The sequence below is a fragment of the Dermacentor variabilis genome, unplaced genomic scaffold (genome assembly GCF_050947875.1).
Source record: "Dermacentor variabilis isolate Ectoservices unplaced genomic scaffold, ASM5094787v1 scaffold_13, whole genome shotgun sequence".
Classification (NCBI taxonomy): Eukaryota; Metazoa; Arthropoda; class Arachnida; order Ixodida; family Ixodidae; genus Dermacentor; species Dermacentor variabilis.
Window position 1 is genome coordinate 34,168,027 of NW_027460291.1, and position 24,094 is coordinate 34,192,120.

A 24,094-nucleotide genomic window follows, 5' to 3' on the forward strand; every position below is an offset into this window, starting at 1 on the left:
AGAAAACACGAGATGGTTTTGCATTATTGAAACATGAAACACAAAGCAGCCCAGCTTGCGAAGGCTCCGTGCTTCGTCTTCAGTATGTTCGACTCGTAATCCACGCCGTTTTGTTGACGACAGGCGGCGTAACCAATTGACGTGCATGCCATGTGTACGCAGCAGCTCAATTGTGACGATACGGCGGTGCTTTTCTTACTTCTTCCAAGCGAATGAAGAAAGCAACGATGACAAGTTTTGCGCTGAAAGATGTGGACTGGAAAAAAAATGCGACCTTGTAGCGAAATCCTAGTGGAAACAGAACTGCGGCAAGCACGGTATTTTTTTTAACGCGAACCGTTCCAAGCGATTGTTTCTCATACTGCCGGTCACTATCCCAAAATGGGCCATGAGCCTTTTTCTGGGGGTCATGGAGGGTCCAGAAAAGGGTCCAGGTTATAACTATAATTATTGACGCCCATGCCTTCTACCAACCTTAGACGTCAAGCTCTACATCATAGAGAATTAGTTATCTAACTAAAGATGTTCAAAGGCACTGCCATATTGCTACTTTTAGCTTTGGTAGCTATACAAAGATTTAGATTATGCAAAAAACAAGTATTTTCACGTAGCACGTTCGTGTGGCCAATTTGTAAAGTTCATTCCGGTTGTTTTTATTGCGATAGCAATCATATGGACACCCCAGGCGCATTTCCGCCGTCGGCGTCGCCATCGGCGTGATGTTCCGCATAAAATCCGAGGACGATAACATCGTCGCCGCGTCCCGTATGGGCACGTTGCAAGTGCTAGGCGGCGCCCTGTCTTTCCGACCCCTAGCGCCATCTGACGAATAGTTGCGCGAATGCGGTAGGATTACTCACGGCGTCAGCAGCTCGCGCTGCATGTTTGGCGCCCTGTCAAACGGTAGCGATCACGCGAAACAGCGTGCCGATAGTAATTTTAACCGGGTTTCGGGAATTACAAGATCTTGACAGCTTTTTTCGTGAAAAGAATTTAGAGAAAGGAAGTCGTCTATTTGAAGTGGGGCACGTCTACGACGTGAGGAAAGTGTTGAACTCGCACTGATCGGAAGTGACTGCTAGGTGTATTCCGCAAACGAAAAATAACGCACCAGCGAGATGCGTGAAGCTGAGCGTAAGTTACTTCGTTATCTACGGTGTGGACGCATGAAATTATAGGTGACATTGATTCTTGAAGATCGGCGACAGCAGACAAATCCTAGCGGGGAGCTGCGATTGCCGTGCTGGCATCGCAGGGAAGTGCAAGGACGCCGCGGTAGTTTCCTTGTACGTACAGGATGGCAAATGCGAATCCAAAACATCTTATCCAAGAATGTGGGGGCATCGCAGGGAAGTGCAAGGACGCCGCGGTAGTTTCCCTGTACATACAGGACGGCAAATGCGAAACCAAAACATCTCATCCAAGAACGTGGGGATTACGAACGACTCGTAAGAGCTACCCGAGGTATTCTAACGTTGCTCTCCCCAAACACAAGTAAAGGTGAGGAACTTACCAGTTGTGTTAGGCTACGCTGGGAAAATATTTTCGCCCAAGTTACTGAAAGTGCGATACTTTTATGTTGCGATTTTTCAGTGCGTGCAAAGGAGGTTCCAATAAATCACGTCGTCAAAAATTTTGGTGATCTCAACTGCCCCTTAGTTGATATGCTGGGCGCAGAAGGGTGTACGCCAGCTCAGCCAGTTGCAACCCCTCCTCAAATCTCTCAGCAAGCCCTAGCGCTGTTTGAATGGGAGAGGATTGGGAAAGAGTTCCACACCTTTACTGCGGTACAGTGTGGAAACAAACTACTTTGTTTGCTACATATCCTGGTACGCACTGCATGTGTTCCGTTGCTGCCATCATTGCTGTAAAAGCAAATAATTCAGCGTTAACGCACCTGGCATAACGCCGGAACATAAAACAGCTTATGCCGTCGGACGAGCGCTATCCAGTGTTGACGCCGTTCCGCTTCATACGGTCGGCTTGGAAACCTGTAAAACTTTGTTCATCGTGAGTTGATGTACGTGCTGTTGCAGCCCACTACGCAACAGCTCGGGTTGCACTTTCGCATTGCTCAGAAGAGGCAACAGCTACGCGCGAAACAGTGCACAGACAGGCTTTCCGAAAGCAAGCGGGCCGGTCGTATCCTGCCGGTTCCGCGCTATAGCAGGCGCGGGAACTACGTTCGCAACCTGCCTATGTTTACGTGCGAATGAAAGTAAGCGAGGGCAGCCCCTAATCGCCGTTCAATATGGAGCACGCAAGGAAACAAAGCTCAGTGGAAGCGCGCCTTCTTCCGTCTCGCGAAAGGCCGGGGGCGGGGGTATGGGAGGGAGGGAAGGGGGCAGCCTTGTTCTCCGGTAGCAAGAGGGTATTTTGTGACCGCGCGCAAGGGAAAGCGATGATCACGGCTCAGTCTCGCGCGCGCAAGGAAGGAAAGCGGTGAGGCAGTGCGGGAGGGGGCGGCGGCGTTCTACTCCGGCAGCAACTGCGTAATTTGAGTGGCCACGCGTGCTCTACCTTGAAAGCGATCTACGGGCTCATACCTTTGTACGTGCTATCCTTTCGCCGCTCAGATTGCATTGAAGCGATAGACAGCACGAAGGTCGCTTCATTAGCTGTTGCTGCTACGCTTCCACGCGCTTCGACGCGCCAGCATTTTGACAACGAGTGTCCGCGGTAATCCAGAGCGATATGTTCATGTCTGCCTGTGCGCAGATAGCATGCTTGTTACTTAGTAATTAAGCGAATGTTTGTAAGTTGATACACATAAAACTACTATCCTTAATTTGTATAGCTGCCTACTAAACTGCTATCGCAATCGATGATACGCCTTTCAGACGAAACTCCGACTTTTTTTTTTTAGAAAGATGCGATGGTTATTTATAGCATTTTGATGGAAAATTTGCGGTGTGGGAAAAATGCGCTTGAAGGCACGTGAACTAGATGGCGCCATCATACTAAGAAAGGCTCGGGATCGCATTCATTGCAAGTGAATCGCATCGTATTGACTGCGTATGCGCGCTTGCACAAAGTAGCAACTTTGCAACGCCCTTGAGTTACCAATTTCAGTGCGGGGGTGCTGTAAGGAGCTTTTACTCGAGAGTTAATTGTTATGTTGGCCATATGCTTTAAAGTGTCCACTTTTCTCTACGCACTCCTTCGTTTAGCGGTGCGAGACAACGTAATTTTGCTTGAGAGGTAGCCCAAAAAATGCAATCGGATTTAATTTCCGTGTCTGAAGTACTGAACTGCATCGTTTTCACTGAAATGCACATGGAGGAAGAAAAAAAATTTATGGGGGGGGGGGGGCAGACGTCACTTCGCGAAGCTAAGTGAAGCCAGAAGTTGGCGTTGCTCTGCCACCAGGTCGGCCGGTTCTCCTCTCTTGTTTACATATCCCGCGAAACCACGCCGCGCTGTGCTGAACCGGGCTTCTCGGACGCGCGCGCTTCGATGCAATCTTAAGAGGCAGCTTTAGCTCGAGTGCTCCTAGCTAAATACATGTAAAACGAGAATTCTTTTTTCTCGGCAACCACTGCATCAAATTTGACGAGATTTGTTGTATTTAAAAGAAAAACATAAAATCTAGTGACTGTTGGTTCTGAATTTTTGGGTTAGGTTGTCAATTTTTTACTAAAGATTGGCGAAAATCCAAAATTTTCAAAGAACAGAACTATAATGTTTACAACTCCGTAACTCATAAATGAAAAACGATAATACAATTCTGTGAAATACATCTAATAGTACACCCAAAGCGGACAAAACTGATATATTACACATGAATGTCAAAAAATTTAATAACATGGAAATACAGCTTTTGCAGAACCCTTGTAAACAACGTAATAAATTCACGTAAGAAGTAAAATGACATATGGAATTTGTCCGCTTTCAATGATCTAATGATGCCGTTCACAGAACCGCGATATCTATTCTTGATGCAGAGCTATGAATTTTTTAAAATCGTGCTTTTATTTTTTTCAAGCTTCCGAATTTTCGAAAATTCTTCTAACAAAATTAAGGCCCTAAATCGAAATTCCGCTTCCAACAGTCACTAGAATTTAACTTTCTCTCGCAAATGCAACAAATTTCGTTAAAATCGGTCCAGTGGCTATCTCAGGAAAACATTTTTGCGTTTTACATGTATTTGAATTGGCCGCGTCGGAGTTGGGCCCGAGCTAAAGCTTCCTCTTAAACCAAAGGATATAATCGCGATGTCCCATCGCATTACCGTTACCGAAGTCATGTTGAAAGAAGTTCATAATGAACCTCGCAAATTGGGCCATGAGGTCGAATCGGCTGCTTTCACCGGCTTTCATGAAAATAAACATGGTTTATCAGCCCAGCCAGCTAAACTGTTATCAACCGTAGGTACCGGCCGCTGCCCAGTTAATTTTAGAGCGCAGCTCTTTGGCGTCCGTTCCTGGGTTTCGCGTCGTCGTCGGCGTTGTCGTCGGCCTCGTAACCAGCTCCGCCCCCCTTTCATCCCCCCAGCGCTAGCAGCGACCGACTGATACCGCTGGATGCCGCTGACGCCGCTAGAGAGTCAAGATAACGTGACTGCATAGAACACCGTCGCCGCCATGCAGAAAGAGGAGGAAAGGGTCCCCCCCCCCCTGTTCTTGTGTGGCGGATAGGGTGCTCTTCAGTTGCCGACGCGCCGGTTATTTCACGTAGGCCCCGGCACGTCGACGAATACGTGACCACCTTCCCACGGCTAGACCTGGTTCTTAGCGCTGCGGAAGCGAGGGTATCATATTGTTTGTGTCGGCATCGGCGGCGTTGTCCCTGAAACCAACTCCGCAGCTGGGGTTGACTCACTATCGGCGTCAGCGGCATCAGTCAGTCGCTGCTATCTCTTCCCTCCTCCCTTTATCGTGTTGTCCGCTTGCTGCGCGCGCTTCTGCCCCCATCGTTTGCCGCTGGGTGTACACGCCGCCCCCCTCCCCCCTCTTCCTGCTAGTCTCCGGTTGTCAAAGCGCCGGCTCGAACTTAATTCCTTTCTTCGCTCCTTCTCCAATGCAACCCCTGTGCGGTGGCAATCAGAGAGCCAGATCGGTGGCGGCGGATCTGTATATGTGCACCGCCCGAGCCGAAATTGCCGCTGCCGTTCGCCCTGTGCGGTGGCAATCAGAGAGCCAGATCGGTGGCGGCTTGACATAAAGACAAACAGCAATTTCCTAACACTTATGCGGGAGAACATCCCGTTCCTCTCGCTCGTAACGCGTCCCACGGCTGTGACAACCTCGCGAGGCACTTGTATAGATCTCGTCTTTGAGAATCAAGCATTGGTGTACCAAGTCGAACATATATCAGTCTATTTCTCCGACCACAAAGCTTCCTTCATGACTGTCAAGAACTATTAGTGGAGTCTTTGTTAAAGGAATACGTGTGAAAAATAATAAAAAAATTCTGTGATAGCGCATACATGTGTTGCTCGATTTCTTTGCCTCAATCTATCGAAAAGGTGAAACAGCTTATTTGCTGCGCTCAATTTCGCATTAGGAAGTAACGTAATCGTCGGTAATTTTTTTGCGTGTTGTTTAAAAAGGTCACTTTTATCGATCCCTTCTAGTTGCTTCTCCCTGCTCGGACTTTCTGGGGCTCTTAGATGGACTTGCGAGCTAGACACCTGTCAATACGAAAAAAAAGTGCGCATTCTCGCTGCACTGCAAGAATGCACTGGAGACACACCGACCCATTTGCGATCCATCTGGAGTTTATGACCACAAACAGGCATTCTCGCTGTAGTTTGAGGAGTCGTCGTGCTTTATTCAACAAATTTTAGGTGGCCGCGCATCACTACGACAGCGCGCCAGCGAGGAGGGAGAATGTCATTTCTGACTCCGCGTTTAGATTCAAGAGAACGTCACACGTATCGTTAACCGTGAGATTGAAGTGTAAAGTCCAGCCCCCCTTCATCCACGAACCCGTGACGGTACCTTTGACCAAGCGGTCCTCAGTATTTCCTTTATTGAAGCAGTTTTGCGGCAAGACATTGCAAACCTTGGCATACCTACCGCCTGCTCCCGACCTGATTCGGCACGCATTCCCATGTCCACAACCTGTAATAACCAGTATTTTGCTCCCAATCCTGCTGAATGGCGAACCCAAGACGACAAACCGATCTGCTTCCGCTGCCACCACGTTGGTCATGTATCCCGCCACTGCCGCACCACCTGGATGCCGCCGTACTGGAGCTGATTCCCTGCTCCTCGCCCATACGCCGACGCTCGCCGTTATTTACCTCGCCATCTGTACCCTACTTCAGATGCCCCTGACAGCCGCTCCGTGCGATCGCCGTCGCCTCAACGCCGCCGCTCCCCGTCACCCCAGCCTCGCCGCTTTTCCTCGCCAAGTCGACGGACGGAAAACTAGGCCATGCAGCTCTTGGAGGTAGTGCTGCATCACGTTCGTCCTGTCCAAATCCTCCGTTGACGCTCCTCACCAACACGAACCTAATGGAAGTAGACGTAGATGGTGTTCCTTTGACGGCATTAATTGATACTGGAGCCCAAGTGTCCGTAATGAGCGCTAACCTATGTCGTCGCCTCAAAAAAGTTCTTACGCCTGCCATCACTCGAGCCGTACGCGTCGCCAATGGCGCCACTGTTGCCGTCAGAGGTATGTGCACTGCTCGCATTGGAATTGCTGGCCGCCAAGTTCCAGTCCTGTTCAGCGTGCTGACCAGTTGCCCTCATGACCTAATCTTCAGGCTCGACTTTCTGACTACGCATTCTGCCCTCATCGACTGTTTCAAAGGTACGCCGTGCCTCGAGGTTCCTCTTCTTTCAGACGTTCGCCCCGAACAACCGAACACCCTTTGCACTATAATGTTTGTTCTCTTACCTCCAAAAGCCCTAATCTTCGTAGAATTGGCCTCGACGGCAACCATGCCTGATGGCGACTATGTCGTCGCACCTATTCGTGATTCGTAGACCTTCGATCTGGTTATTGGCTGATTTCCGTCGATGAGTAAGACCTAGAAAAGACTGCTTTCGTCACTCCAGATGGCCTCTACGACTTCAAGGTTATGCCTTTCGGTTTATGCTATGCCCCCACCACGTCCGCACGGATGATCGACTCTCTGCTTCAAGGTTTCAGATGGTCAACTTTCCTTTGTTACCTCGACGACGTCCTTGTGTTTTCTCCTACACTTGAGACGCACATTGAGCGCGTCGCAGCTATCCTTGACGTATCCAGCTATCCTTCCGCAAGGCTGTGCTCCAATTAAACTCATCAACGTGCCACTTCGGGCGCCGGCAGATTACAGGGCTATATAGGCCAGCTTCCACAGTACAACCCGACCCGGAGAAGGTTCCAGCAGTAACGGCTTTTCCTGTACGTCCGTCTTTCAAAGACGTCCGGAGTTTTGTGCGGCTTTGTTCTTATTTCAGACTGTTCATGAAAGATTTTGCAGCAATCACTCGACCACTCACTGAACTTCTTAAGAAAGACGTGCCTTTTACGTGGGGTCCCCCTCAGGCTGCCGCATTTTCACGCCTGATCACGATTCTCACCAATCCACCGGTCTTGGCCCACTTTGACCCGCCCACACCTACAGAGGTCCGAACCAATGCCAGTGGTTATGGAATCTGCGCCGTCTTATCGCTCCGCCAACACGGACACGACAGCGTTATAGCCTATTCGCTAGCCGGATCCTGGCAACTGCAGAGCGCAACTATTCGATTACCGAGCGCGAATGTCTTGCTCTCGCCTGGGCTGTTTCAAGGTTCCGCCCATATTTACATGGTAAGCCCTTCTCAGTAATCACAGACCATGATGCGCTCTGTTGGCTTTCGTCGCTCAAGGATCCTACTGGCCGGCTCAGTCGTTGGGCCCTACGACTAAAAGAATATCCCTACACAGTTACTTACAAGTCGGGACGCCAATACCAGGACGCAGATTGCCTCTCTCGCTACCCAGTCGAAGGCGCGATCTCTAGGTGTGATACCGACACCGAAGCCTGCGTTCTCTCCATTTTTCCACTGCTCCATGTCGCCGACGAGCAGCGCCACCCGTCCTTGCGTATCATCATTGACCGCCTGGAACTGTCACTTGCCGACAGTTCCCTTCTTATTCACACTTCAAAATGGCGTATTCTACCGCCACAACGTTCACCTCGACGGCACTGCATTACTCCTTGTGATCCCTAAACACCTTCACTCGGCTGTTCTCTACGAACTTCCCGACCTCCCCACTGCCGTCACCTGGGTGTGTCCAGTACCTACGACCGGATCCACCGATGCTTCTTTTAGCCAGGGCTTGCTGGTTCCGCTCGAAGATACGTAGCTGCGTGTGAGAAATGAGAGCGACGCAAGTCACCATCGACACTCCTTGCTGGGTTACTTTCAACCACTCGACATTCCCACGGAACCATTCTTTCGCATCGGTTCGGACGTACTTGGCCATTTTGCTCCTTCTACCTCTGGGAACAGGTCGACCGCTGGGGCTACGGATTACGCCACGCGCTACGCCATCACCCGAGCGCTTCCTACAAGCTACGCCACAGATGTCGCCGATTTTCTTCTACACGACGTGATTTTATTACATGGATCTCCGCGACAACTTCTCACACACCGTGGCCGGACATTCCTATCAAAACTTATCGCGGACATCCTGCGGTCCTGTGCCACGAGGCACAAGCTATCCACGTCATACCATCGCACTGCCCCTCGACACGACCCTCCCTGTTCACCCGGCACCGACCAGTGAATCTGGACTTGACGCCATCGCCCACTGTGCCCACGCAAGGGAAATTGCCCGTGACCGCCTTCTGAAATCCCAAGAGAGTCAAAGGCGTTTGTACCACCGGCGGCACCGAAACGTGCACTTCCCGCTTGGTTCTTTGGTGCTTCTATGGTCTCCATCGCGTCAGGCCGGCCTGTCAGAAAAACTGCTGTCTCGTTACACAGGCCCATACCGAGTGCTTCGTGCCGTGACTCCTGTCACCTACGAAATCGCCCCTGACGCCCCATCTGCTTCCCAGTCCAGTGATATCATGCACGTTACACGACTGAAGCAGTATCACCCTCCCAGTGATGACATTTAGACGCTCCGGGACGTCGCTTCTGCCGTCGGCTGATTATGCTACACGCGTGTGGTATTCGATTGTTTGAACGAGGCGCGTGGGCGCCATCACTCGAGAGAAGAGGTGGAAGAACGAACTGGCCTCGCGCTGTGAACCTAACCGGTCAGCGCTGCAACCGCTGTTGTAAATATAACCTGTAAATAGTTGCTCGTCTTACTGATTCGTCCTTCACGTAACGATATGCATCCCCAAATGTACTACCCCCGTAGATGTGTGGGTGGCAGGTTATGATCTGTTCTCTTCGGGATAATGAGTGAAATATGAAATCGTAGGTAAATATCTTCAGTGCAGCGAATACGAGCCTTCAGGCGCTTAATTCCTTTATTAAAGCGAAAGTTTTTATGGTTTTCTTCTCAGTGTTCGGTTCGCGTGCTCGGTGGGCTCCTTGCCGATCAAGTTGGGCTGGTGCTGGAGAGAGTGCAAGAATGCTAGGCGACCCTAATCTTTGACTTAGGTGTCTCTTAGCAACACTCGCACCTCGGCGTTGATGTTCTTTAGGAATTCAGGTGAACGCAACGCACAAACCGAACTCGGAGCTATTTTCCATTAATAAGCCGGTTAAATAACATGCCACCTTCTTGTGTGTGACGACATTAGTGACATCATTAGCGACGTCATTACTTCCGCTTTCTATTTCCGGGTTTCCAGGAATTCGCTAATGTCGTGCTCATGTGGCGGGGTCTCTAATGTCTACGATTCTGTGCTTCGGTGTGCGGTAATCAGTGCTTTCTAATTAATTCTAATTATTTCAGACTTCAGTAACTCAAGTTGTAACTAAACTTATGCTCTCAGCATCATCATCATCAGGCTATTTTATGTCCACTGCAGGACGAAGGCTTTCCTATGCGGTCTCTAATTACTCCTGTCTTGTGCCAACCGATTCCAACTAGCACCTGCGAATTTCTTGCTGTGATAAAATATCTATAATGAAACTGATGAATTTTGTACTGTACTACTTTTTTATATTCTTTTCTAATTTATTTTGAATTTCCTCCCCAGTCATCTCAGGAGGTGAACAGGAAGTGCTGTGCAAGAAACAACAGCGTCATTCGATGCTCGTGCCACTGATAATATACAGTAGTAAATTGAGCCGGTCTTGTAGATGACGGGATGGAAAGTGGGCCTACGCCAGGGACAATATAAACCGTGGTCGCGATTTCTAAGTCTTGCCACGGAGGCACATAGGCCTTATGCTGTACAACACGTTGAAAAATATAAACAGCCTTAGAGTATTTATTAACCACGACACGAAGGCTTTTGTATACATAGATTCCAAAATGTGTAGTAAATTTGTGTATTTTTGTAGGTAATGACATACATCATGTCACGAACGGGTGACAACAATTTGCCACTTGTGTATGTGTGACAGCATACACTCAAACCTTCAGGTATGACCACGCAATGCCGAATTTTCCAGGATGACGATATTTTCTTAGATCCTTTACCAGCAGCTTATAGTTTCAGTTTAGAGATATTTCCCCACCATCAATTTCAGGACATCGAACTTTTTAGAACAAATTTTCTATGATGTGCTAGAGACTTACTACTTATTTCAAAGCCAAGAAATGTTAACCTTTCATGCGCATCTTTCACGGATGGACTGGAGCGAGATTGCAGGTAATTAGTGCTGGCACAGATCAAGGTAAAATTTAAATTGTGCAGGTCGTTCAGTCAAGTTAGCAAAAAGCACAGCTTGGATTGTTTTAATGCACTGTATACATATATAGGGCATGCCTGCCAATCTGGAAACTTAAAGATGACTAAAAATCCATATTGGAATGCAACATGTAACCGCACAAAAATAAGGGACAAAGAAGTAAGACACAAGACAGGCGCGGAACACACAAGATCCACGCCTGTCTTGTGTGTTCCTTCTTTGGCCCTTATTTTTGTGCGGTTACCAATATCGACCACCAACTAGCCCGCCTATCCCTGGTAAAAATCCAGTTAACGGGAGAGGGGGTATATCTCACACATACTTTGGATGTTTACACTGAGCACTAACTTTTCAGTGGCATACATAGGCACTTTATTAATGGCGATTTAACTTTACGCGCAGCACAGAAGCAGTAGCAATCTTGGCACGGTGGACATTGACAAGCAACACATAGTTTCCAGATGACAATGAATTTTTCTGCGACTTTGCTAACGCTGATTTCGCCAGCTTCACAAGATTTTGTCTGAATAAACTTGCTCAAACCAATTAAGTCGCCTTAATTGTGGCGTCTTACGCTGCCACAAGAAGGGAGAGCAAAAACCACTACATTTTCTTTTTTGCATGCAATTTTGCAATATCGCACCCGCCTTTTACCACTTTTACAACTTTTTCGCGAACTTAATTTATTTATCTTAAAACATGATGCAACATTGTAAGATCCTAGAAAAGGCACAAATTCCATATTTTACGAAAAATTTGGGAGATTGTCATGTATTTAGAGGGCATTGTTTCTTTCTTTTCAAGACTATCGTACAATATTTTGAAAAATTGCCTGTGGCACGTAGCACAAACATAATTCTTGAACTGGACTGCATGACAAATCAAATTCCTAACGTTCCCATCAACAAAGTTTTATTAATTTTTACTAAGTACTTTGCGTTGCATATTTCAATGTACAAATTGTAGCCGGTGAGTTTACAAGATATATCCGCTTGGAACAAATTCTGGGAACGGCACCGGTCTCGAGATATGCGCCATAAAACTTGCGGTAAAAATTCCCTGTTGCTTCACTAACTCTTTAAAGAAAACGCCGTTTTATGCATTAATCGCAAAAGAAACTTAAACATTGTACTTCGTCGCACATTTGGAGAATGAGTATCTCCAAACTGGTGTCATCCTGAGAATTCACTCCCATTGAAAGTGCCTTGCGAACTTGCCAGCTACAATTCGTCAATTGAAAAGTGTCATTAAGTAATTAGATAAAATTCTTAGTGTAATTTAAGTAATTACACGATTACGCATTTTGATTTCTCGTACAAGTCCGCCTCTTCGATTAATCCCGTTGAAGGATTGTAACTGTGCTATCGGCCACAGGTGAGATTTCAAAATTCTGTATAGCTTAAAATAATATATCCGTTACATTTGCAGTTTTGCTATAAAGTGCAGTCAAACCTTAATATAATAAAGTCGTTATATATAGATTAATACATTGTAAAGGATGCCAGTCACAGTATTGTGCATGTTATAACACAATAAAATTAGTGAAAAGAAAGAACCGCTAATGTAAGAACTTTCATCTGGTCCCATACTGAACAGTAAATATAGAACCAAGTGCTCGAACTCATACTTTGTACAGACATTCGCACGTTTGCACAGACTATATATTCAGACATCTTAGTTGAAATCAAGAAAAAGAAATGGGGGGCATGGGCAGGATATGTAATGAGGAGGGAAGATAACCGATGGTCATTAAGGGCTACGGACTGAATTCTAAGAGAAGGGAAGCGTAGCAGGGGGCGGCAGAAAGTTAGGTGGGCGGACGAGATTAAGAAGTTTGCAGGGACAACATGGCCACAATTAGTACATGACCGGGGTAGTTGTAGAAGTATGGGAGAGGTCTTTGCCCTGCAGTGGGCGTAACCAGGCTACTGCTGCTGCTGATGATGATATATCAGCTCCAGATACCTCAACTCGTAGACGCTGACGTTGCATCCGTGCATCGGCTGCCCGCGAGGAGAGACTACGTGCCGGGAATTATTGTTCGTTTCACAAAGCAAGAGACCAGAGATGCATGGCTTAAGGAAAAGAACGACCTTCGGGATGGAAAACCGCGAATTTACTTTCTAGAAAATTTGACTCGGCAAAACAGGCAGCTTCTACGATCCGCAAAAGAAGTGGCAATAGAGAAAGGGTGTAAGTTTGCTTGGTACGTTAACGGCAAGGTGCTTGTTCGAAAGACTGAGGGAGCTCATGCCTTTCACATCAACGATAGGGGCGAACTGGAAGAGCTATAATGGATAGTTTTTTTTCGTGTGTGTGATAAAGGAAGGATGCAAGAGGAGGTGTGGTTTCACTTTCCTAATGATGTAGATGAAATGGTCGCAGCATTTTCTGCACCCTGCATCAAATGCATCCACCTGAATACACGATCTGTGAGAAATAAGGTGTCATGTTTGGAGGAGCTGTTCACGATATTTTCTTTTGAATTTTCGGTTATCATGCTAACCGAGACATGGAGTACTAATGACTGTGATGTTTTTAGGTTGCCTAATTATAATACCTATTATTTAAACAGGTCATACTCGAGAGGGGGTGGAGTAGCGCTGCTCATAATGGGTGATGCTGAATGTGAAATCATTGAGTCTTATACCGTAATGTCTCCAGTCTATGAAATGTTGTCATTGTGCACATATAAGCATGTATTTTCAGTGTGTTATCGGCCACCGTCCGGTGATATATCAGCGTTTCTAGAGTTTTATGACCGATTTCTAGCATTTGTGGTTCAAAATCATAATTCTAATAGAATAATAGCTAATGGAGATTTTAACCTTGACATGAGTACGAACAGTTATTCATCAAATGCTTTCAGCATCGTTATTTATCAAATGGTTTTGCCAACCTAAATAATGTGCCAACTAGGTTACACCGGAAGGCGAGTCAACTCTTGATTTATCTATCACTGATTCCATGCAGTCAAACGTTAAATCTGGAGCTTTATTGTGTTCAATCACTGATCACCTGCAGGTGTTTCTGTGTGCAGAATTAAGCGAATCAAAAGGAAAAAAAGAAGCCAGCAGTGTTGTACCAACTAATTACAGATGAAACACTGAAGTCCTTTCGCGGCGCCATGATGTCGGCAAAATGGGACATGATCACTAACCTTACAGATGCCAATGAAGCTTACGACAAGTTGTTGGATATACTTACCCGACTATACCACAATAGCTTCCCTTTCAAAACACGTAGAAAAAGTAAGAAAACGCGGAAACCATTGATTACTCTTGAATTACTCAATGAAATGAAAATTAGGGACAAGTTGTATCAACATCTCCTTCAGACACGATCAACCGATGACCTTGTCGTGTTCAAAAAGTATAGCAATAAGCTAACAAAAAAGTTGCGACATGCACGCACAGTATATTATTCATGTTTGCTGGACATTGAGTGTCGTCAACATATTTGCTATGGTCGAGGTTGAACACTCTCCTAAATCGAAATCACTCGCATAGGCATTTAACGCAATTACAAATTAATGGCAAATATTTATGCTGTGTTAAGCTCGCTGACGCATTTAATGATTTTTTCGCATTATCCGTAAGACTCTGTCTCCATCCTCTCAGGCTATTAACTACGTATGCGCTCATAATGACAACACAATGTACCTTCATCCTGTAACACTGAATAAAGTTGCGTCTGTTATAAAAGCTTTGACCAACAGCACCAGTTGTGACATTGACGGCCTTCAAGTTGGCCCTATTAAACATGTGGTTGATATTATTACCCCAGTACTCGCTCATATTTTTAACACGTGCTTGCAATCAGCAATTTTTCCGGCAAAAATGCAGTGTGCAAAGGTTACTGTTATTTATAAAAAGGAGATCGTAATGATCTGGGAAATTACAGGCCGGTATCCATTCTACCCGTGCTTTCAAAAGTGTTTGAAAATTTTTTGTGTTCAAGGATGACAAACTTTATTCAAAAACATGTTAACACCACATCAATACGGTTTCCGTAAGAACAAATCAGTCGAATTAGCATTACTAGAACAGAAAGAATATATACTGACAGAGTATGAGAATAAAGCAATAGTTGTTGGTATTTTCGTAGACTTTTCTAAAGCATTTGATTTAGTATACCATAATATTTTGCTGGAGAAATTACAATATTATGGGATACGAGGACAGTCACTTTCTCTTATAAACTCCTATCTTTAACAGAGCCCAAGTTGTTAAAATAGATACTTTTACTACGAAAGCAAGGACTGTCCATTGCGGAGTGCCCCAGGGAAGTATTTTAGGCCCTATCCTTTTTAATATTTATATTAATGATATCGTCAACATAAACCCTCAGGCAAGATTTATTATCTATGCAGATGACACCAGTATTTTTTTCGCAGGTAATGATATCCATGCTCTTATTCAACAATGTAACAGTAAAATTAAATCCTTAGAGGAATGGTCGAAACTTAATCTAATGAAGGTAAATGAGAACAAAACGAAAGCAGTTATACTTAAGCCGAAAAACAAACATATACCTCCTCATCAAGATATTAAATTAAACTCGCGAAGTATTGAAATAGTCGAGAATTTCAAAGGTCTGGGTGTCATCTTTTCCGCGAACATGTCTTGGGATAATCACGTCAAAAATGTTGTAATCAAATTGGTCCGAATAACAGGTGTAATAGGCCGCTTAAGGTATATTCTTTCTACGTGCATCAAACTCTTGCTATATAATTCCCTTTTTTCTTCACACTTGGACTATTGTCAGTTAGTGTGGGGAAACACGACATCCAACAATCTAGAGCATATTCACTTACTACAGAAAAAATATCTCCGACATACATATAATGCTCCCTACACTGCATCGACAATAACTTTCTTCATGAACACCGGTGCAATTCCAGCGTATAATCTGTACAAATATCGATTAAGTCATGTCTATAAGGTAGAAGTCTATAAGAATATTTTTAATCCTCATAAACTCGCCCAATTGCAAACTAGAGCACCAAATTATATCACAAGATACTTCGAAGACTGGGCAGTACCGACACCACGGTCAAACTCTGGGAAACAGTGGTTGACGTATACATTACCCACACTGCTAAATTATTACAATTCGGTTCGTTTAAATCTTTTCTCTTCGTCTCTCAATGAGCTCCGGCTGATGTACGGGATTGCTTTCTAATGCTTGTATGACCATTCTATGTGTAATTTTCCATTGATGCTCTTCGTGACTGTTTGAGTAATGTATATGATGTGCAATATAATGTATGCACTGTACACATGTGTATATATTGAATGAATGAATGTGATGCTGCCTATGCCCACATGAGCGATGGTGGATTTGTCAAGCTGTCCAATGGACAGCTTTTTTTCCGCCAACCCCACATCTGTACCTTACAAGATTTGTGCCTTACAAGATGAAAAAAAAACTTTCATTTCGTTTCATATTCAGCTTGCAAGACTAAGACGCCCAAAATTAACAGTGGATTGTTTAATGAAATCAATCAGTGGTATTTTGCATGAACAAGCACAAGAACATAACAATAAAAAGCCTAAATATTAAATTAAGAATTGGGAACTTATCAAACGAGCTAAGTAATTTGGTCTAGTGATTGCACTGTATTTTCCAGCAGGCTATCTTTGGCCCTTTCGCTGACGACTAGATTTGTGAAATTTCCAAACATTTCCTCTATTTATAACTCTATACTTTATAATGGTTCCCGAGTTGTGTTCTGCATGCCCCCCCCCCCCCCCCCAACTCAAGCAAAAATTAAATCAACGATTTATTCTTGAGCCAAAGCTTAGAACAGGTCCTTGAACTAGAGACTACGAAAACCTTAAAGGGCCCCTGAATCGGTTAGGACAAATTTTGTAGACGCGTAGGGTACAGCTTAAGTAGAACATTCGCACCACAATTTAAGTGAAGCGTTAGGTATTAATGGAGCTACAAGCAATTAAAAGTTACCCTCCTCCCTAGCCATGCTTTTTCTCCTCAACTCTTTCACCGAGCGAGCGGGGCTAAGCTCCGCCTCGATGCGACGTCACATCTTCCACTTCCGGTTGTTTTGGAGACCGCCCCCGCCCGCGCGAGACCTCTCCGCTAGCCGCTTGGCCGTCGACCCCAAGCGAGAGCTATCGAAGCAGCGTGTGTTGCGAGCATTCTGTCGTAGCGCCGAACGTGTTTTGTATTCCGGTAACCACAGGCAAGCTGGTCATTTCGGCAAATGACTGGAGGCATGAACTCAAGCTGATGAAGGAACGTTAGCGTAGACGTACGTGAGCGGCCTGATCGGTCTGCACGGTCCATACACTTGTTGGCGCAGCGCTTAAACAGCCGAACGAAGCGCTAACATTGCTCTAACCAAGTGTAAAACACTTTAAACATTTATAAAAACGTGTTGATGATTACACTCCTGCGAAAAATACACACCAGCAGCAAAGAAGACTACACTTCGTTGCTGCTACTGTGTATGGTTGAGCTTTGTGCCACCAGGTGGCTGCACCGTGCAGACCATTCTAAAGCCCCTCAATTTTTCAAAAGTAGCGCCATTCTTAGATCTTTCCGCCACCCCGCTTACCCTGGCGCGTCCTCCTCCACGCTTCCTGCCGCCCCAGCCTCCTCCGCTCCCCCATTGGCCAATCTGTGTCACGTGGAAGCAAGCGTCGCGATTTTATATATTTTTTCTTTCCAGCGCGGAGCAGTCGCCGCGCTTTTGTATATTTTTTCTTTCCAGCGCGCGTCGACCTCCATTGTTGGGCCTGCGCGACGAAAGTACGGCAGGCGGACTGACGGAGTGCGTTAGCGTAATAGAATGTGTAGGGCCGACAACTTAATTGCGATGCCATGCTGCTGCGCCTTCGGTTGCCGCAACAGACACAGCGAGGGCAGAAAGCTTTTTGCTTTGCCGTCCGGCGGGGGCAACGCAAAAAGAAGTGTGGATTCGCAGGATCGGGCGGGCTGACTTCAAGGAAGTGGCAAAGAACGCACGGCTGAGTGAAGTAAGGGCCACGGCTACTCACAACCTCTTACTATGAGCCTAGTTCACGCCTTCCGCTTCGAAAAAATGTGTGTTCATGGTCTGCGTTGTCTGACTTTTTTTTTTCGAATGTGCTCTCTTTGTTTCATGTAGTTTCGTTTGCGGTAAAATGCACGCATCTGCAGCTGGCCTGTGACATAAAAGCGACTTTATTCAGGGTGTGTTTTGAGCTCCACCAGAAGTTAGCACATTCTCGACGCTTTTGCAATGCTCACTATGACTTACGATGCAGTCTTTTAGCCTCGAATGTACGCCCGCATGTATTGATTTGGTTTGTGGTGATTAACGTTTTTAACGTTCCAAAGCGACTAAGGCTAGAATGGAGGTCGTAGTGGATGGCTCCGGATAACTTTATCTAGCTCGCCTGGGGATGTTTAACGTGCACTTTGATCGTAGAGTCGTACGTGGGCCGGTAAATTCCTCGTTGGCGTTTCATAATACTCGCGTGCTAGCGCTGCTTTAGAAGTTGGCGCTTCGGCGCGATTGTATTTCTTCAATAAATTTTATTTACTACTTGTAACAACTTGTCATTATTCCGTATTATTGACGGCGCCTCCAGGGCACCAAAGCGGCAACGGGAACACCAAAGCTAGAACCTGGGCTGGATGGGGCTCGTCGAAGCCTGTGCATGCCAAGGGGGTATAAGATCGCGGACAGCAAATTTTGTATGCGAACCCTCCCTGCGACGCCTGCATTATTTAACGTCACGTGCTCTTTAGAGGCCACCGTTAGCCATTACATGTGCCCTCGTGGAGCAGTACTTGAAAAAAAAAACATATCGTAACGGTTACCAAAGCACCCCGCAATGAAAAAAACGGCCCTGTTGCCCGGCATTGCTGACCGCACACAGCCGGAATCTCTCACGCGCCGGCCGAACAAAAGTATCCTGCAGGTACGTAAATGAACCTACGAAACCACGCACACACACTTTCACGCTGTCAGCACCTGAAACTTTGGTAATTACGCGCGTGTTTGAGTACACCGCGTGCTTGCGTCGTGTTTCAGCAACACGAACTCTCAACGTCGCGCGCTTTACGCCTTAAATACGCCTTGAATAATGGTCCTTTTCACAATTTCTTCCGCCATTCCAACACGAAATTCTAAAGGCCAGTTAGCGACTGACGAAGAAAGATCTCGATTGAAAAAACTGCTCCGCAGGGCTCGAACGAACTTTTTTGCGGATTTCCTCCCGTAGCGTGTTAGCCGTCGTCTGCTACGGCAGGCCCACCACCGGCGGCGCCACCGTCGAGGCCGCGCCGAGCGGAGGAGGAGGGAAGCGAATGGCGCTACTTTGGGAGATTGAGGGGCTTTAGACCATTCACATTTGCCCTTCTGCTCATCTCATGGCTCATCCCGTTACGGCATAGTTAAGCCGTAACGGGATGTTCGGCATATTCGTGCAGTTAAGCGGCCAGACTCTGTCCCCTTGCTCTTGCGTTTGCCCTAATACCGGACTCGCGAAACGCTATTGCGTTAGTAATCTTCTGGTGTAAAGTGACGGCCACAAACGCGCAAATCCTGGCGCCGATCGGATAGCGGCAGCCCGATGCGTAGCAGCCAGTTCGCTCGTACGCTGCCTTGCAGTGGGACACGATGTCGCAGCTTGACCTATTGCCAGTCGCTACGTTTGCAGTCCACAAGGCAACAAAGTCGAATCATAGTGCTCGCGGAAAGACTGAGACCGACTCTGACCACGGAGCTCTCGTCAAAATGGAGTACGTTGTAACACAAGCAGACGACACTTGCTGTGTGCCGGAAGTGCTTAAGTGTACTGAAACATTATTCTTGTGCATTCTCTTTATGTTACTTTCTTTTCATAAAAACAAATTAACTAACATTCCAACTATTACGAAGATCATTAGTTTACCATAAAGTTGAAAAAATTATCGATCACGCGCCCTTGTCAGCCAATCGGATCGCTCGCCCCACTGACGTCGTATGGGTGATTTCGGTCATATGGGTAGGGGCGGCTTAAAATTCCGCCGAGCAGTGCGCTGCGATCGGCAGCAATGTGCATTTTTAAAACCTTATAATAAATTACACGCTTTACGCGGGGCACTTAGATGTGTCAATCAATGATCAGAAGGACCTACTCTAACGACTCAGTACGTTTGTAGAAAATCGTTAAAACCTTTTCAGGGTCCCTTTAACTTTCCCGAAATTCACATTTGCCTACAAGCTGGCCACCACAATACTACTATAGTCGTTTTTGTAGCTTGTTGATTGTTTATACCCTTGTGCATCTCAACACAACTAGCCACAAAACTAAGGTAAAACCAATGTGTAGTATAGTCGGACACCATGTCTTAGACAAATGAACATTACAGCAAAGCCAGCCAGGCCTCTTCGAGAACAGTAACAGCATTAAAAGGAAGCTTTAGCTCGGGTGGTCCAATATCTAAATATATGTAAAAAGTGAATTCGTTTTTCTCGGCAACCACTGTACTAAATTTCACAAGGTTTATTCAACTTGTAAGAAAAACTTGAAATCAAGTGACAGTTGTTTCGAATTTTCGATATATGCCGTCAATTTTTTATTGAAAAATGGCAAGGTTTGGAAATTTTCAGAAAAGGAAACTATCAAGTTTACCCCTCTGTAACTCGGCAAAGAAAAATGATATCACAATTCTGTGAATTGCACATAATATTAAATCTAAAGTGGATAAAATTGATATGTTACTTGTGAATCTAAAAACTTTAGGGATGTGAAAATACAGCTTTTGGAGAACCCTTGTACACAACATAACGAATTAATGTAAGATGTAAATTCACAATCCAATTTGTCGGCTTTGAATGATCTAATGGACGCCGTTTACAGAACCACGATATCTGTTCTTCATGCAGAGCAATTTATTCTTTAACTTCGTGCTTCTATTTTTCACGCTTTCGAATGTTTGAAAATTTCTTTAACGAAATTCAGACACTAAATCGAGATTCCGCATCCAACAGTAACTAGAATTCAACTTTCTCTCTCAAATATAACAAATTTCATTAAAATCGGTCAGATTGTTATCTCAGGAAAGCGTTTCTGCGTTGTACATGTATATGAATAGGCGGCGTCGGAGTAGGGCCCGAGCTAAAGCTTTCTTTTAATTATTCCTAATGAGCAGAACACACTAAGAACATATGTTAATAAGGAATTATTGTGTATAAGGGTGTGAACACAAGCATCACTTTAGCATGTCTACCATGTTTAGTCGAGCATCACTCAGGCAGCAGTGGTGGCGGCTTACGAATCGCTTATAACCATTCTCGGCATAATCGTGCAGATTTCATGTGCATCTGATTTCGGGCGCCATCTGTATGAACAAGGACTCTATCAAGACGCACACGTTTGAAGCCGGCGACCCCAGCACCGTCATCACTGCATCACGTGCAGCGCCGCCAACAGACGAATCCTGCCTATATAAGCGACTGCTCCGGAAACGGCGATCATCACTCAGACAGCAGTGGTGGCGGCTTACGAATCGCTTATAACCATTCTCGGCATATTCGTGCAGATTTCGTGTGCATCTGATTTCGGGCGCCATCTGTATGAACAAGGACTCTATCAAGACGCACACGTTTAAAGCCGGCGACCCCAGCACCGTCATCACTGCGTCACGTGCAGCGCCGCCTACAGACGAATCCTGCCTTTATATGCGACTGCTCCGGAAACGGCGATCATCACTTAGACAGCAGTGGTGGCGGCTTACGAATCGCTTATAACCATTCTCGGCATATTCGTGCAGATTTCATGTGCATCTGATTCCCGGCGCCATCTGTGTGTACAACGACTCTATCAAGACGCACACGTGTAAAGCCAGCGACCCCAGCACCGTCATCACTCCATCACGTGCAGCGCCGCCTACAGACGAATCCTGCCTATATATGCGACTGCTCCGGAAACGGCGATCATCACTTAGACAGCAGTGGTGGCGGCTTACGAATCGCTTCTAACCATTCTCGGCATATTCGTGCAGATTTCGTGTGCATCTGATTTCGGGCGCCATCTGTATGAACAAGGACTCTATCAAGACGCACACGTTTAAAGCCGGCGACCCCAGCACCGTCATCACTGCATCACGTGCAGCGCCGCCAACAGACGAATCCTGCCTATATAAGCGACTGCTCCGGAAACGGCGATCATCACTCAGACAGCAGTGGTGGCGGCTTACGAATCGCTTATAACCATTCTCGGCATATTCGTGCAGATTTCGTGTGCATCTGATTTCGGGCGCCATCTGTATGAACAAGGACTCTATCAAGACGCACACGTTTAAAGCCGGCGACCCCAGCACCGTCATCACTGCGTCACGTGCAGCGCCGCCTACAGACGAATCCTGCCTTTATATGCGACTGCTCCGGAAACGGCGATCATCACTTAGACAGCAGTGGTGGCGGCTTACGAATCGCTTATAACCATTCTCGGCATATTCGTGCAGATTTCATGTGCATCTGATTCCCGGCGCCATCTGTGTGTACAACGACTCTATCAAGACGCACACGTGTAAAGCCAGCGACCCCAGCACCGTCATCACTGCATCACGTGCAGCGCCGCCAACAGACGAATCCTGCCTATATAAGCGACTGCTCCGGAAACGGCGATCATCACTCAGACAGCAGTGGTGGCGGCTTACGAATCGCTTATAACCATTCTCGGCATATTCGTGCAGATTTCGTGTGCATCTGATTTCGGGCGCCATCTGTATGAACAAGGACTCTATCAAGACGCACACGTTTAAAGCCGGCGACCCCAGCACCGTCATCACTGCGTCACGTGCAGCGCCGCCTACAGACGAATCCTGCCTTTATATGCGACTGCTCCGGAAACGGCGATCATCACTTAGACAGCAGTGGTGGCGGCTTACGAATCGCTTCTAACCATTCTCGGCATATTCCTGCAGATTTCGTGTGCATCTGATTTCGGGCGCCATCTGTGTGAACAAGGACTCAATCAAGACGCACACGTGTAAAGCCAGCGACCCCAGCACCGTCATCACTCCATCACGTGCAGCGCCGCCTACAGACGAATCCTGCCTATATAAGCGACTGCTCCGGAAACGGCGATCATCACTTAGACAGCAGTGGTGGCGGCTTACGAATCGCTTCTAGCCATTCTCGGCATATTCCTGCAGATTTCGTGTGCATCTGATTTCGGGCGCCATCTGTGTGAACAAGGACTCATTCAAGACGCACACGTGTCAAGGCAGCGACCCCAGCACCGTCATCACTCCATCACGTGCAGCGCCGCCTACAGACGAATCCTGCCTATATAAGCGACTGCTCCGGAAACGGCGATCATCACTTAGACAGCAGTGGTGGCGGCTTACGAATCGCTTATAACCATTCTCGGCATATTCGTGCAGATTTCATGTGCATCTGATTCCCGGCGCCATCTGTGTGTACAACGACTCTATCAAGACGCACACGTGTAAAGCCGGCAACCCCAGCACCGTCATCACTGCGTCACGTGCAGCGCCGCCTACAGACGAATCCTGCCTTTATATGCGACTGCTCTGGAAACGGCGATCATCACTTAGAGAGCAGTGGTGGCGGCTTACGAATCGCTTATAACCATTCTCGGCATATTCGTGCAGATTTCATGTGCATCTGATTCCCGGCGCCTTCTGTGTGTACAACGACCCTATCAAGACGCACACGTGTAAAGCCGGCGACCCCAGCACCGTCATCATGGATGGATGGATGGATGGATGATTGTGGCTCAACCCTTTGAATCGGGCGGCGACGGCGCGCGCCACCTAGCCTTTAATGGTTCTATATGCATGCATACCTATGTATTTACTCCTTTACTTTTGCGTTGATATTGTCCACCAATCAGATAGCCTCCGTTTAGTTATTTCTACCTGTTCAAAGTCTATTCTACTTTCACTGTCTTTAAAACCCAAGGCTTTGAATAGTTCCCCGTTAGATTCAACTGCAGGGTGAAGTTGTTTACAAGCAAGTATCAGGTGTTCCGCCGTTTCCTCCTCCTCTCTACACGCCTCGCACACCAAATCTATCTCCTAGTATCTGGCTCGGTACGTTTTAGTCCTCAGTACACCTGTCCTGGCTTCGAACAACAATGAGCTTCCCTTAGAGTTATCGTAAATATTTTCTTTGGCTATATATTTCTTGCTTAAACGTCCTGTATGTCTCCAATGGCGATTTGGTTTGCATCTCTGTACTCCACATACCCCTCTCTGCCTCCTTAACCTTTTTCTTGACAGATGATTCCTTATTTGTTCCCCCGCTACTGCCCAAGTATTTGCTTGTCAATTTTCTAGTTCGCTTCCTCCACCTCGTGTCAACATTCCTCGTGTATAAG